The sequence below is a fragment of the Vidua chalybeata genome, chromosome 3, assembly GCF_026979565.1.
Source record: "Vidua chalybeata isolate OUT-0048 chromosome 3, bVidCha1 merged haplotype, whole genome shotgun sequence".
NCBI lineage: Eukaryota > Metazoa > Chordata > Aves > Passeriformes > Viduidae > Vidua > Vidua chalybeata.
The window spans coordinates 2,589,110-2,604,741 of record NC_071532.1 but is presented as its reverse complement, the minus strand read 5'-3'; the positions used below and the strand labels follow the sequence as shown (position 1 = coordinate 2,604,741).

The window sequence follows — 15,632 nt, the reverse complement described above, 5'->3', positions numbered from 1 at the left end:
ATCCATCCTAGCTCCCCTTTGTTAAAGGGCAAATATTTGTTCTGGACCAAAATACTTTATTCTGGACCAAAATACTTGGGGAGCTGGCCAGCCTTTGTCACACAGAGCTGGTCTTTACGAAGAGAGATCTTGGAATTTCCTACAGGGAATGGGGGTGACCTTTCCTCGGCTGCTACCAAATTACAGGGAGGAAAGCAAGTAAACCAGGATCAGGGCAAAAGGAGGTGGTGCTCTATGGAAGCAGTGGTGGAGCTTAGGACCTCAGGAAGTCTTTTCCAAAGGGTGGTGGTGTTTGGATGGTGTTTCATGAGTTCAAAGGGAAGATGGCAAAGTGCCCTTTGATGACTGAATGACAAAGTGCAGCAGGCTCTGGGAGCCCCTGAGCTGAACATAAGGAGAGGTTGGGAGAACATTAGGGACAGAAGGATCATGTCACATTTATGCTGCTCCTGCCCTCCCCTCTCTCTCCACCTCTGGCCATGGCTGGGCACAGAATGATGGGCCAGAAGGGTCCTTGTCTGGAGTGACCGTGGCCACCTTGTCACCTCATTTGTGGCTTTCAGGAACAAAACACAGCCTCTCAATGGTGGTTCACAGAGATCACCTCTTGCAGAGGTCCTGCCTCTGCATAATTAATGATTCAGTCTTCAGAACAGGAGGGTTTGGGGCAACACTGCTGCCTTCTTGTGTGGATCCTTGGCAACATGAAGTGTTTTTTTGGTGATCAATTTGGATGGATTGCCCTATTGGTGTCTCAAATTTGTGGGCATAGGAACAGTGAGTAACACCAAAAATAAGTTTTATTATTATTTGACTGACTTTTTTTTCTTAAACATTAAGTAAATTAATCATCTTAATTAAGCAGATGTGATCTTTCAAATTTAACAGAGCAAAATTGCTTATTGCTGGTGGATTTACTTATAGATCTGTGACCAAAGCTCCACATGAAAGCCTAGCCCTGCATTAACTTTAATTGTACTTGTGCAACGTTTCTCTAGGTTAGAAGTTATACAATATAAACTTGGTTTGTCTAACTTACCTTTCACAAGCTCCTACAATAATCAAATGAACCCCCAAGTGAGGAGCAGCAGTGTCTATGCTCCATTCTGATCCATTGAAGCTCCAAAATCCAAGCTGCAGTAAAGAGGAAAAACAACAGCATGGTTTCATACCACCTCAGACATGCCAGTGGAATAATTAATTTGTTCTTCTTGATGATCTTCTTCCATGTTTCCAAGTCAAAACTGATTTGAGCAAGACATCAGTTCAGAGAGAATTAAATGCAGGTTTTGTTCATTGTGATAATTTAAAAAAAAACCATGTTTTTCTCTCAGTCCCCTGACTTTGCCTGATGTTTTTCTCTCAGACAAAGGGGTCAGTGCCAGAACGGATGTCAAACAACGAAACATGAAACGACAACCATGATTTGCATTTTATTTGGTTTCTCATCAGGTTCCCATCTCCCCACTGACTCTCTCAGGATGAGTGTGTGCTTTCCTCCAGCCCCAGGTTTTGGCCAAGGCACCTGCAACGTCTGGAGGCCTTGGGCTCTCTCAAGAAAGGCAAACGATGCAATTTTGCTAACGCAAGATCCGTTGTGTGGATTAAACAGAACTAGATGGATCCTCAGCTATGGCAGAGGCTATCCCCATGCAGATGCCAGAACGTATGAGTCCACTGGACAGCTGTAATCAGGTCCAGGCAGTAATCCCTGCCAGCTGTTGCACAGATGTGCACATCAGAAGCATTTCTATTTCAGGAAGGCTAACAGGCACCATCTAAGTCCTCCTCTCTTTGCCCACAGCACAGCCCTTCCAGTAGGATGTAGCACCAAGGTCTGTTGATTTCTAAATAACTCTCCAAGTCATTTGAATCTAAAGATTTCTGGTGATAAAGTGTAATGGTCTATGGAAGAGAATAGCTGGTGCACACCTCGGAGCCTGATTTTGATCTAAGTTACCCTGTCCAAGTTATGCTGCTGCAAATCAGGAGTGGCTTTCACAAGAGAGATCCAACAGAGAAATGAGGCAGGAAACAATGCTCTGAACAGGCAGAGGTTGCAGGTTTGCCAGCAGGATTGCCAGGAAGTGCAGGTGCTCTGCAGAGCGGGGTCACAGCGGCAGCTGCTTCTCTGCAGAGGAGTTACAATGGGTTTTCTAGCAACTGCTCCAGTCCCAGGGGACAAAGTCCTCTAAAAGGTTCTCCAGTAACCATCCTGCAACCACAAGCTTAGGCTGACTGGGAGAAAAGGTGCTGGAGCCTGAACTCTGGTCTCTTCTGCCTCCTTGGAAGGGGCAGGGAAAGCCCCTGGTTGCATTGGCAGAGGCAGTCCCTATCAAATATGGGAAATAGGTGGGCAGAAGGTGCTTTTGACTTTGTGCACCCAACTGGAGATGTTCTCACAGACTCCAGAAAGGAAAGAAACTGCTCTGAGGCAGATTCTGTCATCCTAAACCAAGCAAGATGCGCAGGAAAGTACCAGGAAATTTACTCAAATGAGGATTACTGTGCTTGAGCCCAGCCATTTGTCACTACTTTTCTTCACCTTGTTGTGACCCCAGATATTCTAACTTGAACATAGCCCATTCTTTTGCTGAAACCCCATGCACACCTATAACAAAGTTAATCTATATTGAATATTTAGTATAATCTTACAGTTCAATTATACATATACAGTTAAATTATGTAGGTACAAAATACACATATATTCACACATATAAAGAAAACACATATATACATACACATATACACAATAATCTTAGCTTCAAAAGACAAAAAAAAAAAAAAAAGTAGAGGTATAATACAATCAATAACTCATAGTGTTTCTGAAAGCCTTTTATGAGGGTAACCACAAATAAGTTCAGGAACACCAGCTTGGATATTGTCAGGGGCATATGGAGAAAATTCCTTGCAATGATTACAGAGCTGTAAACTGCTGCTGAGTGGTAACCAATGCTACATGCAAATGTGGAAATTGCTTGTTAAGTGTAATGTTCAGTGATAAGTGTTTTGATTGCAGTTGTTTTAGGGAAATCTGATACATGGCAGCAGCGAGATTGAAGGAATATTAATTCCACCTTGGATCATCTCAAGCCTTGGGACTGGCAGAAGACGGAGAAAACTTTTCTCTCCTGGATAGCTTTAAGTTATAGACAGTTCTGAATTATTTGGGTTTTTACAGGTGAAAGAAAGAGCAGGACATCAAGGCTGTTATAGCCTGTCCAAGTCAGAGTGCAGAACCACCCCACTGGCATCTGCAGGTACAGAACACACACCACCAGCTCTCCAAAACTCAGCAGGCAGCTTCACTGGCCAAAACCTAATCTTGCACTGGAAAAAGAAAAGGAAATCCTGGTCACAAAACCACAACTTTTTCCCAAGGATGTAGGAACAATATTTGTCACGAAGCTATTTTTTTCTGAAGACGTTGGAAATAAGATGTGGAGAGATGCCTTCTGGTGAGGGGCTCCATAGCTCAGAGACCAAGCTCATGGGACGTGGTGTTGGGTGTTCCTCCCCAGCACCAACTCTGTGCAAAGTGGCCTCTTAAAACTGGCTCTGCTTACAGATTATGCCCTGGAGGATAGTCTCTGTATCTTCCCACCCTGCTCCCTCTCTCACCTTGCATTTGGGTTTGGGAACCCCTCAACAGGCATATCAAAGTTATCAGGTGCATTTGCATCTGAGCTCTAATTTTTTTTATTTGCCTTTGATCTCTGATTCAATCCTCTTCTTTTTTTTCCCAGACGGATTCATACGAGGGCAAAGCACTTGATTTTTGAAAAGTACAAATGAAAAGTAAGTAACAGAATGTGGGGAATATACACTGCTAATTCCTGACATTTTAATGAACTCTGTGGTCTCATTCCGGCACTGAGCACGTCTGGTCAAAGCAGCCCCCTCAGGGCAATGACAGGCTCATAAATGAATCTCAGACAGCATTTTTGTGCATTTTCTCCATTGCATATTCAACACAGACTTGTGCTTGGTGAACAAAACAAAGGGTTTAAGGACTATCTTTAACTGGACACCAAAATTTTGTTTGTCCCAAAAGAGAGCCAACAACAATAATCTGGGGAAGGAGAGGGAGGATGACCATCCTGTGGTTCCTGACTAAAACCAGCCTCAGATGGGGATCAGGACATTTTCTAGACGTACATGTGCAGACACATGATTTTGCACAGAACTGCTCTTTGTCCCCGCAGCATTCAGCCCATCCTCTATTTTATCTGCTTTTTATCAGTTTGTAAATTCCCATTCACAAATGGAAACGTCCCTGGGGAGCCTCCATCGTCCACTTGCAGCCGGATGCCACGGTGATATGAGTCTGGGGGGTGCTGTGCTGCACCTTCCTGTGCTGAGAGGGACCTGCCAGCCCTGCTCGCGCTGCGGCACTGCCAAAGCCGCCCAGCTGAAGGGCTGGAGATGCCACTGGAGCATCTCAAGGGCCATTTCCTAGCAGGATGTGTCAGCTTGTGTAGAGGTCTACACCCCCAGTCATTACTGGCACGGCTGCCTCAGATACCTGGCAGATCCATGATCCACAGGCTTAACATCGGCAAGCCAGCTGTCGGCACTTTGACAGTGAAGTGGATTAAAGCCTTGATAATCTGTGAGTGATGGGTGTTGTGAACGTGCCTAAAAGGACTGGCTCGCAGAGAAAAGGCTTCCTACACTCAACCAGGACCATTAGTGGCATATGGTTTGCTGGCTGCAGTAAGTACAGGAATATGTCAACCAAACAAAATGCTGCATGATCATTATGCTGCCCTTAATCAACTTGAGGGTGCCTTCCTGAATGCCACAGAGAAATGCACCAGCTGCTGTTGAATAGGCTTTCTTCCCTCCAAATAAGACCATAACCAACAGGACATCTGAGTCCAGATAGTTTTCCAACACCTCATCCATCTCCTGGTCTGACTCATGAGATTACACCCAGCATCAGTGCACTGGAGAGGACAAATCTCATTCCATAGCCAGTAGTTTCAATGCAGTTGATCCTTCTGCCCAGCACATCCTGCCCAGGCAATGAAAGAACGAAATAGTATTTTTTGTCTACAGAATAAAGAGGCTATTTCAATCACCCTTGTGTCCCATGCCTTTTATACTCTGAGTGATGGCAATGTCACAGGTCAATGTCTTTATCTACTTGGTATGCCTTCATTCCATTTCTCCAAGCCAGCCCCTCAGAAACAGCCAGCAGGAGCCATACCAGCCCCCAGCATGTGGGGATAAGCGTTTCAGTGTTCATGCCCTGAAAAAGAATGTTTAACGAAAATGTGGTTTTGACTGTCAGAGACCGTGCAGCAACTGGACACAAGGTCCTTGACCATTATCTTTCTGACATTTCCAGTCAAAAAATCGTTGACTGGAACAGGCTGTGACTTTTCACTTCATGATGGAATATCATCCATGTGAGAGTGAATTTCTTAGCTTGCTTGAAAAATTCATTGGGAATTTGTTTGCACCAAACCAGCCATTGCTATTTGCCTCACACAAGGACCACATTTCCCAAGTTTCTCCTTTATGGAGAAATTATCAAGCAACTTCAGGAATGGAAGGAGATTCAGACAAAGGGTAAATTCCCTGCTGAACCAGGCTGCAAACCCACAATTTTCAATGCACCTGGAGTCTGAAACCATGATGGCTGTAGACAGGAAGGACCAGAACTCCACACTTATGAGCTCTTATCATATCCTGAAGTCACTGGAACTGGTAGCTTGTACTGCCCGAGTCAAAACTTCGATACCAGTGATGGCATAACTCTGTAGCAATCTCTTGACATAAAAGAGATTTGGTTGTGGATTAAGCCCAGCTGGACATTAAGCCACTCTCACACAGCTGCTCTCTCAACCCCCTTCTCTCCCCCCTCCCCACCTCGCTGGAATGAGAAGGAGAATCAAAGTAAACTTCTTAGGTTAGAAAGATAGAGTACAGTCCAATAGAGAGATAGGAACAGTTTAAGAATGGAAAATAAAGTAAAATTCAGTAATTATGGCAAATAATAATGATATTTTAAAGGGAAAAACAAGTGATGCACAACACAATTGTTCCCCACCAACTGACAGATGCCAGATCCTCTCCCTCCTGAACCCAGGTCATCCCCTCTCCCAGGTAACTCCCCCCAGTTTATATACTGGGAATAATGTTCCATGGTGTGGAATATCCCTTTGGTCAGGCCAGGTCACCTGTCCCAGCTATGCTCCCTGTCAGGTTTTTTGGGTACCTCCTCACTGACAGCATGTGAGACAAGGAAGAAGTCCTTGATGTAGGATGAAAATGACTTAGCAAAACCCAAAACATCAGTGTGCTATCAACACCATTCTTATTCCAAACCCAAAACACAGCACTGCAACAGCTACTGGGAAGAAATGAGTTCTGTCCTAGCTGAAACCATTGCACAAAGTACCCAGGAAGACACAAGGAGCTGGTAGGCTGATCACTGCCTTGCTTTGTCCCTTGCCAGGTGCTCCTCGGTTTGTAAGTGCCATGTGCAAAGGGGACATTCAGAGAGCATGTCCCAGACCTGTCCTCCCAGCCCTGGGAAGCCTGTGCATTCCTCTTGCTGAACATGAGGATGGCATCACCTGCAACATGAGCCCAAAAACATCCGAGAGCACAGATCTCCTGTGCCGTTCCTAATTCTGCCGAAACACATCCTGATGGGCAGGACGAAAGCAAATCTCTCTGGGGATTATTCCAGAGATGCTGAACCCCAGCCCACCACTGCAGAATGAGGAGATGCTGCTCCCCTCCCAGGCCCCCCTGTATGAACTCATCTGTATTAGAGGAGATTATTATAATAACCAGCTGCCTCAGTTGGTGTTTTGAAGCTAAGCGCTTGTAAATGCTTGAAGATATTTGTATTAAAGATAGGCTAAGCAAAAGCTGGTATGAGAAGTAAAGCTTATCATGTGCAGGAAGATTGAGGGGTAGCTTTCAGGTTTTTCATTGGGCTTTAAATCATACCTTTTCTTTTGAACAATAATGTAAAACCATAAAACTTTGTTACTGAGAGGCACCATAATGAGTATTTTGCATTGAAATCAAAATAGTTTCTTTTAAAAGTACTCAAGCTCTCTTCAAGCTACCAAGTCCTTACTCAGATATTTAACCTCAAATCAGAATTTGAGCTACTGCCATTTGTCTTAAAATTGAAAGCATCAGCATAAAAATGAACCACAAGTAAATTCATTTCAAGTACTGCCGAATACAAGTTGAAAGCCAATTGTTAAACAAGCAACTACTCTCCTAATCACAACAAAAAGAGAGTGCCATAACACAAGGTGAAAATAGGCAGAAAGCAAACAGAACACACCATTGATTGAGTCCTTCATTATCTAGGATAGCTTTTAATGGAGGAACCTGCCTGTGTGTCACTGCTCTTATCTCTCCAAAGGCAGTATGCACACACTGTAAAAATCAGTCTCTTCATTTTCTGCTTGAAAAGATCATTGTGAAAAAAAGGTGTCAGGGACTGTGGGTCATGCTGATTTATTGGCAATTAAACCTGCAGGATTTCTGCACTCTTTTCAAAACAAAGTATCTCTGGGTAATTCAGCCTGGCACATTACATAGTGGGCTAGATACTAAAAGGCATGAATCTTTTTGTTTGTGCACAACAAAAACATTTGACGTGGTCTTATTTAGGAAATTGCTACTATTTTCTGTAAGGTATTTGTATTACCCATAAAGAGAGGGAGGTAAGTTACCTCTCAACAATGCATGATTCTTTCCAATAGTGAAGATGCTGATTTTATTCCTCATCTTTTGTTGAGGATAGCAAGTCTACACTCCTGGTTAAGAGTAAATAGATGACAGTGGTAAATGTATGACATCTTGCTAAGGTAGACCACATTTGCTTCGCTCCATGATTGATTTGTCCATTCTTAAGTTCTTCTGCACAAGCTTTCAAATGAGACTGTATCCTGTCTGGTCTCCTTGTGTGTATTTTCCATCTGTATTATTTAGAAGATTAAAACAAAACAAAACAAACAAAAAAAAAAAGTTGTCCTCAAGTTACACAGCTAAACTGGAAAAAAAAATCACTATTCTGTTTTTGCAGAACCATCTCATGCAGGCTTACATCACTTACTGAGCTGGCATAAGCTATACCACACAAACAGGTGCAATTAGGATTGATATTCCCACACACAGTGTTTCCCAGACTAGCAATATTCTCAGGTTCTTTCTAATACAGGTAACTTCTTAGCTCTGCAAACATTTTTGGAGATCTGATATTGAAAAGTCCTAATATTTTGATGGTAATTCAATACATTTAATTCAGTTCTTGGACATGAGACATGGGAGGAATACTGCAACCAACACTGCACATTTTTCCAGTCAGTGGTTGTATGGTTGAGAAATCATCTAAATATTAATTTTTACAGGTAACATTACACCTATGACTTCCTTTATAGTTTACCTGCTTGTCTGAGGCCTGGATTTACACTGGTGAGATGTTCATAGAAAGGTGGGTCTCGGCAGATGTTGACAGACCCTCAGTCCCAGGAGGAGCTTCTAAAGGGAAAAGGAAAATGCTGAGGGCACATTCAGTCCCTAAAATGAGTGACTGTGGACCTGTCTGTATATAGCTACAACAAGAACAAGAATTTCAGCACTGACTGCCATTCAGGACATAGAGTTGAGAGAGAGCAAATGTGGCAGGCAGCAGGGTGGTGGGAGAAGAAATGCTGTGAACCACAAACTGCACAATGTCCCTCGTGGCTTTGCCTAGGGCCAGGGAAGAAATCAAATGCTAAACTAGGCTAGTGGTAGGAGACAGCAAAGCAGGAGACACTGCCAGATAGAAACCGCAAGCAGAAAGTTACGGTGTGGGAGCTGAATAGGCAGACACACCAACCTGGAGTCACAGGAAGTCCCTTTGAAGTTAATACTTCAAACGGGGCTGTCAGTGTAAATCAGAGATGCCACTTGCAACAAACATTCCTAGAAGAAGCAGGTGTCCAACCAGTGCCGGGCCAGCATTTCTCTCACAGCATCCCTGCGCAGAGAGAAAAGTTAGCCAGAGCCGTGAACAGCAGCCTGGTTTGCTCCCGTGGAAGAGACAGTGCTGCTCCCAGATGGATTAACCTGCTAGCTCTTGTGCCAGCTTTTCACATGGTGGCACGCCAGATGTAGGTCACCAGGATCAAAGGGCTTGTGGTTTCATGAGGAGAAGTGCTGGGACACTGTGAAGCCTGGCTGAGTGGTCACATGTGTGGCAGGAATCCCAGCACAGCACCTGGGGCTCGCTGGCTCTCGGAGCACACACCCGTGGCACTGCACGTCCAGCACCCTTCCCTCTGCTTTGCAGCAGTTCCCTTCTTGCCCTTCCCTGCTCTCCACACTCCTGGGTGCAGCCTGGGAGTGCTGAACGTGCACTGAGATTAGATGACAGCTCGGGTGAGGAGGTGCTTTCATGGTGCTGGGTGGCACAGGTCAGCCAATGCATCCCCTGGAGGATCCCTGCTGTGCCCTCTCCTCTCAGGAGAAGGAAATTGCAAATGCCAGGAGGCAGGTGTTGTTTTCCCAGTGGGCTTGTGTTCCACATGACAGGTTTGGATGACTGTGCTCCGTGAAGGCTCCTCCCAGGATGCCCTTCTCCATCCACATCTTGCACTGAAATAAGAGTGGAGAGCTGAGGATATTGACCCTGACGCGGGAGAGGTGGAAGGCCTGATTTTCTGCCCATAGCAGAAAACAACCCAAACAACAAAAACACTTCACGTTTTTCTAAGTTTTTTTTTTCTTGCATTCAACCACCTGTGGTGATGGCAAATCACCCAGAACCGCGGCTGTGCCCTGAAAGGGAGAGGACAGCCAGCCTCTGGTAGAAACCAGGCAGGAGGCAGGAAGGAGGGCTGCAGTGATGACAGCTGCCTTGGCACAGCAGGCACGGCTGTCCTTCAGTGGGCAGGACATTCAAGGACAGCCTGGAGCTGGGCCAGGAGGCACCAGCAGCCTCTGTGAGTCTGTCTTGGCTCAAAGCAGGAGGTGACAAGGGCAGGGTGGAGGGCACCTCCTGCCACCTCCTCAGCACCTGCCTCGGCTCCTGCAGCCCATCCTCCCCACACCTCCTGCTTCGGAGGGGGGCTGCAGGAGGTGCTGCAGGACATCCTGGGGAGCTGTGCAGAGACCCACGTGGAGCACCATGACTGATGTCTGTCCCACCTATTTTAAAGGTCTGTGTTGGAAAATAGCACCACGTCCTTGTCATATTTATTGGATGAGTTCTGCTTGGCGTGGTTGCTGCTCTGCTCGAGGTTTCCCTCCGTAGCTCTGAGTAGAAGATGGAGCAGGAGGGAGACCAAGGCGGCGTGTGGGCTCAGGCTGCCAGCAGCCACAGGCCTCCATCGTGGGACAGGGGGCACTGCAGGAAAAAATGAGTTAATGCCTTCAGGCTGAAACGTGGGAGCAGGCAGCTTTCAGCTTCTTGGAGGTGATCTAATGCACGGCAGGGCGACACCGGTGGCCTTGGCTCTGTCCGATGCCCTCCACCACCTGCTCCCTCCCGCTCTCACTAATCACAGGCAGAATTCAGCAGGGAAAATAGATCATGGTGAGGCAGCAGGGATCAAATGTGGTGTGGACACTAAGCAGAGACAAACACAGTCCCCTTGATCATCTGGCTGCTGCCTGGGCCCTAAGTGAGGCATCCTGATGCTGACTGAGGTTGCCAGTCACGAATCAGTAGGAAGGAACGAACATCAGGAGAGGTGTGAGTGCAGCCCTGATGACCCAAAACTTCTCTGCACCCCACTAGGCCAGGCCAGCTAGAGTTCCTCTAACCCTGCACAGACAAGCTGCAGCTGTACACGCATGGCTGGGAGGCTTAGCTCTGCCTGCTGAGCCTTACGGGGATGAGTGGGACATGAGGCAGAAAGTTTAAGCCTCTCTAAGAGGCTGCACTTTCTTTTGTCCCCTGTCCCAGAGGCGTTGCTGCAGGCACCAGTGAGTTCACAGGCTGCCAAAGAGTGAAGGTGACAGTGGGCGGACCTGGAGAGGAAGGGGAGATGCAGAAGGTGCTCCAGAAAACCTCAGATCTTGGTTACTGTGTTTATTGAGGAAAAAGTGGTAGACTTGGAAAAATGTAGTACGGCTTAAAGCCAAAAAGACCTAGCATGGGTATGCTGAGGAATAGAGAGGACTGAGGAAGATAAAGGTGACAATGTTTTTCAGGAGATGTAGGAATACTTTATTTTATTTGAAGAGTTGTGCTCCAAGTTGGTTCAAACAAAATGCTGGTTCAAAGGCCAAGTTTTATTTTTGTTTCTTTGAGGGGCTGTCGACTTCAGGGCACTTACAGCTTTTATCTTTTTAATTTTTGTTTGGTTTTGTGGTGTTTTTTTCCACTAAAATCTAAAGGGGGAGAGAGCATGCATTCCTACTGAACTCAGATTGCATTTTTAAGGGGTAAGTGAAAACAACCTGTGAGCAGACCCACTCTAAAGGCCAGGGCGTAAATGCAATCGAAGGTTGAGAGCAGACACCACCTTTGGTGGCCCAAACTCAACCTTCCACATAATGAATTGAAGCTGGAGGGATCCTGGATTCAAACGTCTCTCTTTCAGGTTGCCGCCCAGCAGGGCAAAAGTCAGAGCAACACACCCTGATCCCAACGGGCAAACTGTGCTGCGCTGGGCACTGCTCCTCCCTCTGCCAAGGCAGCTGAGGCGTGGAGGGCACACAGGGCACGCTGATGTGCACTTTCAGAGGGATAGCAATTCAGGCAAAAGAGCTTTTTAGGGCAAAGCATTGCTGGTACCAGCAGTGCTAGGTCTATTTTTAATGATTTGGGAATGGAGGGATGCTTTCAGCAATACATAATTAATACAAGTGCACTTCTGTTGTCTGCCGAGAGGGTTGGAAGGCCCTGGCTGACTTCTGAGGCTGTGAAAGGAAAAAGAAAAGGTTGAATGAATCACAACACATTCCATCAGTGGAAATTAGGTAGGAGCTCAATGAAAGTTGCTGAGAATAATTTATTCTGGTCAGAACTTGGTGGCTGGGCTCTGTTTCTGAAGCTGGCCATGCTTCATGGTGCAGTTGAAGGAGCCTCTCTGTCACTGGATTTGATGCTCTGCCCTTGGGAGAATATTCCGCCTGCTATAACCCCGAGCCTGATATATCCTTGCTCTTAAAAAAAGCAAGAGGTTGTTGTCTGAAACTGTTTCAAATAAAAAAAAAGAAACAACCCAACCACTGGTTCCTCCTAAGGTGGAGTGAGGGGAATTTCCTTGAAACGCATTCTCATCGTTCCTTAGAAATAAAATTACCACAAGTCATCACGAGGCAAGCTTCAGCTGTATCCTTCAGGAGGTGAGGAAACCCTGGGAAAGCGATTAAACTTTTTTTTTTTTTTTTTTTTTTCCAGTGGAAGATCAGCTTGGAAACAAGACGAGCGACTTCCAGGGGTCCTTCCTCTTTATGGTGTTGTAAAAGCGCAAGTGCGTGCAGGGTTTCATTTTTTGTCAAGAGGGAAAAAAAAAAATTATATATATATATACACACACACACACACACACACACACACACACATATATATATATAAAAATATATATATATATATAATATATATATATGTAAATATATATACATATATACATATGTAAATATGTAAATATATATATAAAATACATATATGTGTGTGTATGTATGTGTATGTGTATATATACATATATGCATGTATGTGTGTATATACACATATGTATATATACATATATGTATACATGTGGCAAGCACATTTCTCTCTGTGCACCTCAATAAAAAATCCTGAGAGAGAAATGTGCTTGCCACATATATATCTATACATATATACGTGTATATATGCATACACGTTTATGTATACATATATATGTATATTTACATATATATACATGCATATATACATGTATATACACATATGTATATATATGTGTATATATATATACATGTATAAAATATATATGTGTATATATACACATATACATGTATAAAATATATATGTGTATATATACACATATATATGTATAAAATATATAGATATGTGTGTGTATATATATATATATATATACATATATATGTATAAAATATATAGGTATGTGTGTGTATATATATGTATGTATATATGTATAAACAAAGAAGGCCAGGAAAGGGAAGTGAAACTAAAAGGAGGGTTTATGCACTTCTATTTTAATTTTTTTATTTATTTCTTTTTTAAATTCAGAAAGTGTGGCATTTCTGGGGGGGAAAAGGGGAACTTTCCCGAGGCGGCGCGGCCGCCCGCAGCCCTCACACGGGCCCGGCGGGCGCGGGGCGGCGCTGCCGGCGGCGGGGGAGCGAGGGAGGGAAGGCGGCCGGGCAGGAGAAGGAGGAGGCGGCGGCGGCGGCGGCGGAGGGGCCGTGCTCGCTCGCGGTTGCCATGGGGAGCGGGAGGGCGGCGCCGCCGCCGCCGCTGCGCAGGGAGCAGCTGCTCCCTGACACATCCCCCCGCTGCCATATTGTGTCCGCCGCCGGCCGCGCGGCTCCATGACCGCGGTGAGTGCCGCCCGCGCGCCCCCGCGCCTGCCTGGGCTGCCCCCGCGCCTCTCTCGCGTTTAGCTCTCGGCTTTGCCGCGCGTTTGGGGGGGGTGAGTTTTTTTTTTGTTCCCGGCGCTCCGCGAGGGTTTCGTGGGGGAAGGGGGGAGAGCGCGGGGAGCGTGGCCGGTGCCGGGGCAGGCGGTGTGGCGGGTGTCCCCTCATCCCCCCACCCCCCCCGCCCCGCGCGGGGACAAGGCGCGGAGGCGGCGCGTCCTCCCCAGCCGCTCTCGGTGGCGGTGCGTGGGAACGGCGGGGTCCCCGCGCACCCGCAGCTCCTCCTCCTCCTCCTCCCGGCGCGGAGCTTCCGCCCGCGGCGCTGTCCGCGGCTGACCGCCCCTTCACCCGCTCCGGCGGCGGGGCAAGCCCGCGCTTCTTGCGCGCTTCCCAGCCGGGATGATGGAAAACGCGGCCGGCCGGGAGCTGGGAGCGCGGCCCCGAGGTGCTCCCGGCCGCCGGGTCAGCCCGTCAGACTCGGGCGCTTCGTTTGGTGAAATAAAGGCGCTCTGGGCGTCGTTCCGCCGCGCCCCGTTGTCCCCGAAGCGGCGGGAAGCCCCCAGGGATGTGCAGAGCGTCTGCGGCTTGCAGAGGCGCTCCGGGGTTCCCGCGTTTTGGGGTAAAATCCAGGAAAGTGCTGGCGGAGTGCTCGAGGTCAGGCTGGGATCTGCACGTGGCCCTTCGGAGTTTTCCGTCTTTTTCGGGATTTTTTTTTTTTTTTTTTTTTGGTGAAGCTGGGCGCTGAGTTGGAACAGCATCCCAAGTGCCTTCCTGCCTTACTCCTGCTTGGACACACCGTCGTGTTTGGTGCTCAGGTTCTGTGGGAGCGGAAATTGGCTTTTGTTGGTAAGGGTTTGGATTGTGACAAGGCCCAAACAAAGAGTAAAAGGAACAAAGAAATAAAATAAACCTTGAAGAGGACCCGATAAACTCACGTGCCTGCCTGTGGATGGATGCTGTGTTCTAAATGTGGAGTTAAACGTGCTGCATTGTGGTGGACTTAAATGCCGAGGAAGCAGTTTGAATAGCTTTGTGCCTAATCGATGAAATCGAGATAACTTTATATATAATTTACCATGTGTATATATGCACACAGACACTCTTTAAATCTTGTTATTGGTGGGCTTACATTTAGACAAATTTAGTAATAGGTGGGTTGTAATATATTGACATGTGAATCATTCCACTTCAGCTCTATTTCTTGGATTGGGGTCTTTTTTTCCCCTCCTTAAAGTCTGGTGTGGTGCTACATCTATGCAAGAAAAATTCAGCTGGCATTATCTTATGTCAGGAAACTTGAAGTAGTTTGAAGGTTGCTGGTTTGTTTTTTTTTTTTTTTTTTTCCCCTTGGCAGGTGCCTACTCACATTTCCCAGGCTCTGCAGAAGGTAGTTGGACACGAGTCTGAACTGAAAGCTTCACAGAAGCAATTAGTGCAGCACAGGGCTCGAGCTGATGAACTTAGCCAGGTGCCAGGGTGTGTTATCTCTGAGCTCAGCCACGCTGCTGCAGCGGATCTGCTGGGGCTCACTTGTGTCCAGCTGTGCCACTTCACTTTTGTAGAAATAGGGAGGAGGAGGTGGTGGTGCTCACTTTGTGTGTTTGAGCTGCCTGAAATACGTATAGCACTCTTCTGTGCTTTTAGTATTTTTTGCTTGTGACCAGACGAGCCCATAAGCTGGGCAGGGCTGCTGTACATGGTTTTTACACCTGCAGACTGTGGTGGGGATGCTGTGTTGGCCGCCCTGCAGGTCCTGAAGGGAGCTGGAGGCAATGGCCCTTTATCAATCCAGGCGTGTGGCCCTGAGCACTCTCGGGGACCTTGCTGGAATAAAGCTTGGTTGATGTCTTTGTTGGCAGCGTCTCGACCAGAGGATGAAGTTGTGACCTGCTTTGGGTACTGCTGCTGGGGCTGTGCTGAAGGACCTCCTCAGGGATTTTGCAGCCCAGAAGTAAGATATTTTTTGTCTAAAAGGGGCACCAGCCAAGGAGTGCGCTGCCTCAACAGCTCCAGCCCCCACAGAATTTCTGCTTGAGGAGCCTTTCAGTGTCCTCTAGAGAGCTTGGGATTGAAGGCAC

At 46.6% G+C, this 15,632-nt stretch overlaps 1 protein-coding gene across 1 annotated transcript in view; it reads left to right on the top strand.

Moving 5' to 3' along the window:
* The first annotated feature begins 13,479 nt into the window (after nt 1-13,479).
* Nucleotides 13,480-15,632, top strand: part of FOXN2 (forkhead box N2) — a 31,078-nt gene continuing 28,925 nt past the window's right edge. The window contains exon 1 of the mRNA XM_053939178.1: nt 13,480-13,518. The gene's annotated coding sequence lies outside the window, so the exon portion shown is untranslated. The remainder of the gene's footprint in view (nt 13,519-15,632) is intronic.